General features: G+C 31.9%; 1 protein-coding gene across 2 annotated transcripts in view; it reads left to right on the forward strand.

Moving 5' to 3' along the window:
- LOC107080755 (low-density lipoprotein receptor-like) overlaps positions 1-3,138 on the forward strand; it is a 20,359-nt gene that overhangs the window by 1,137 nt on the left and 16,084 nt on the right. The gene's annotated exons all lie outside the window — the stretch shown is intronic.

Here is a 3,138-nt window from a genome sequence, read left to right on the forward strand (position 1 = left end):
CATCTCTATACTCATTCAGTAGAAACCCATGTCCTGTATTTATAGAACCATTATTTATCCTGCACTTGCTGCTATTGCGCTTCTGGTTAGACCTAAACTGCATTTTGTTGCCTTGTACCTGTACCTGTGTAATGACAATAAAGTTGAATCTAATCTAATCTAATCTAATCTAATCTAATCTAATCTAATCTAATCTAATCTGAAGAACTGCATACTACTTAGATGTAAATTAATTGCCATCATGGTTTTGTCAAGCTGCCTACCTTTGTAAAGCAGGAAAAAGACTAATAATGTGAATCCAGTAGAACTTTTTATTGCCTACCTGGAATGGATGACAACAGTTGAATAAACTTTTGGCTCTCAAAATGGTATCGGTGCCCTATTTGTTGGTACTCGCCGATACCGATACCATTTTAATGCAGCATTGGGGGCCCTGTCCGATACTTGTATCGGTGCAACACTAGTTAAGTTGCAACTTTGAATTCTCCATCATCCAAGTTCCGCACATCTACACCTAACTGTAAACCTAAGGTAACTGGTGCTAGAAGTACATTAATCAGAGGGGCAGTCAGGAGGATAGCATAAGCCAGGGTGGGAGCATCATCTTATGGATGCTTTTCCTCATTAGTAACAGGAAAGCTTTTCAGAGTCCATTTGAAGAAAAACAAATGTTGGAGAAATCTGGAAGGAGAACCAAAAGCCTTTAGACTGACGTAAAATTTCCAGCAGGGACCAGAATTAAATCTCTTAGAAAAATAATGGTGAGATTTGAAACTAGATTAGATATTATTTACCTTCATTCGGAGAGTAGACAAAAATATTTTAGTACCAGTGCCAAGATGGTAGTCATACCCAAGAAGACTTGCAGCTATAATTTGAAAGAAAATGTGTTCTATTAAGTTTGGTTTAGGGGAGCTGAATAAGAATTTAACATTTAACAAAAAAAACAAACAAACAAACAAAAGCAGACATTGTCTTATCTTTTTTTCCCCTCAACTTCACAGTTTTGCATCACTGTGTTGATTTGTTACATAAAAACTCACAGAAATGAATAAGTGGTGCAGATTTTTTTATTATGTTTTTATTCTTTTGAGAGGCTCTGCACCATTTCTGAATAAATTATTAGAATGCTTATTTTCGAATAAGTTGGGTTTGACTTGTGAGTTTTGGATTTTATTTTATTTTTTTCCAAGTACACAGAAGGGCTTGTGTGTCCACTACGGTGGGGATAGATGTTTAAAGAAAAAACACCCACAATGTGATGAAACTGCATTCCTTTAGTTTTAGTTTTAAACACAGACACTCCCAAAGTAACTGTCAGACCAGTTCTCTGTATGCTGGTTTTTACTATATAGTGCTTTGTTCAAACATGTTGGAACTGGTTGTCACCCATGAAGATCCCAACAGCGACCAGTTCCAATGACATAACACTTTCAACAGAAGTGTTTGCACCCCTGTGTAAAATAAAACTCTTATCCTTTGTGTAGATCTGGGCATTGTATATCTAATTTTACCATCCTAAGGTGAAATCAGTTTATTATAAGCAATTCTTTGTGTTTAAAAGTTTTGTCTCATGGTTCCTAATCAAAACAATCAACAAGAGGGGAGGCCTTGAGAGGATTGGAAAACAAATGTTAACATTTCAAAGAAGTGTAAGAACCAGGAGCTTAGGCACATTTGTCAATTTCCCAGAAGTGATTTGCAGTTAGTCAATAACACTGCCATTTGGTCCAGTTTGTCTTTGGAGTTCTGAACTTTAAGCCTATTAAGTAAACATCCAGCATGGAAATTACTTTGGGAACATGGCACGCATTTCAGAAAAAAAACGAACAATAATGACGTTGAGTTCAAATAGGGTCATCGTACCTTATTTATATACCTTAGATGTTTCTATCCTGTAAGATACACTGTGTCAGAAGCAGCACTTCCAGTTTTTAATTCATCAGTTTCTTTAAAATTATATTATTATATGATTATGTAAATTGATCAAAAAAAGCTGTAAGATAATAACCCTAAAAATTGAGGTGTAATATTTTGTTTAAATCTTATTTTGTGTATTTCATTAATTATTTTTGCATTTTGTGCATTTTATTCAATATTTCTGAGCAAAAATAATAGATTTATTTGTTTATTTGGTTAGTTATTGATTAATTACTTTATTTTTTATATACTAATCATTCAGTAAAAGGTAATAAGTCAAATTAAGCTGCTTAACCTGATCATTTTGCTTATGCAGATTTTCCTCCCATTCAACAAAAATTGAAAAATAAATATTAGTTTGGGATTTAGTCATAAGATGTTTGTAAAATAAATAGACTAGTTATTAATAAGATGTTAGTAAGCTTTTACACTTTCTAACACTGCTATTAGATGCTGTTTATTGGTTAAAACTGCCTCATGGTGAAAACTCAGGTTGCTAGCATATTTAACTTTAGCATTAGCACTGGTGCTAGAACAGCATACAAATTAACATTGTAGCTTGAAGAAAAAAAAAATATTACCACAAAGTTTCTGATAATTCTTAACCTTAAATGAGATTATATTTTCATTCATAATATAGCCCACATAAACATCAGTTTGATAGTTCCCCACACATGATGAATGGGAACGGCTAACCGCTAAGTTAGCCTGCATTTTAGTTAGATGCAGAATCTGATATCAAAATAAATTATTTTTAAAGCGTAATTGCTAAAAAGCTATTCTTTAGAATCAAATGTAATTCAACACTTATTTGAATGGGTAATAAAATCACACATTTCCTCTATTTTCTAGTGTAATATCAAAACAATCTTCTTTAATTTTAAAAGTTTAAAGCAACAAAGCAGAAATAATTTAGCAGATAAACATACATCAACAGTATCAAAAGTGGACAATTTAAGAAATTTAACGCACTAAATGATTTTAATTAAATGAATTTATTCTTAAATGATGTAAATTCCAAATTGACATACTGAATAAATTTTTTTTTATAATTTTGTTGTTTTGAAACAATTAAGCAGATTAATTGTGATTAATCGATTATTGAAATAATCATCAACTAATGTAGTAATCAGTCGATAACTACTGACTGTAAAATATGCTGTTAGCTGTCAGAGCAACCCACTCTAATTATAATAATTAACATAAAAAAAAAAAAAA

This window comes from Cyprinodon variegatus, unplaced genomic scaffold, assembly GCF_000732505.1.
Source record: "Cyprinodon variegatus isolate N-32 unplaced genomic scaffold, C_variegatus-1.0 Scaffold2295, whole genome shotgun sequence".
Classification (NCBI taxonomy): domain Eukaryota; kingdom Metazoa; phylum Chordata; class Actinopteri; order Cyprinodontiformes; family Cyprinodontidae; genus Cyprinodon; species Cyprinodon variegatus.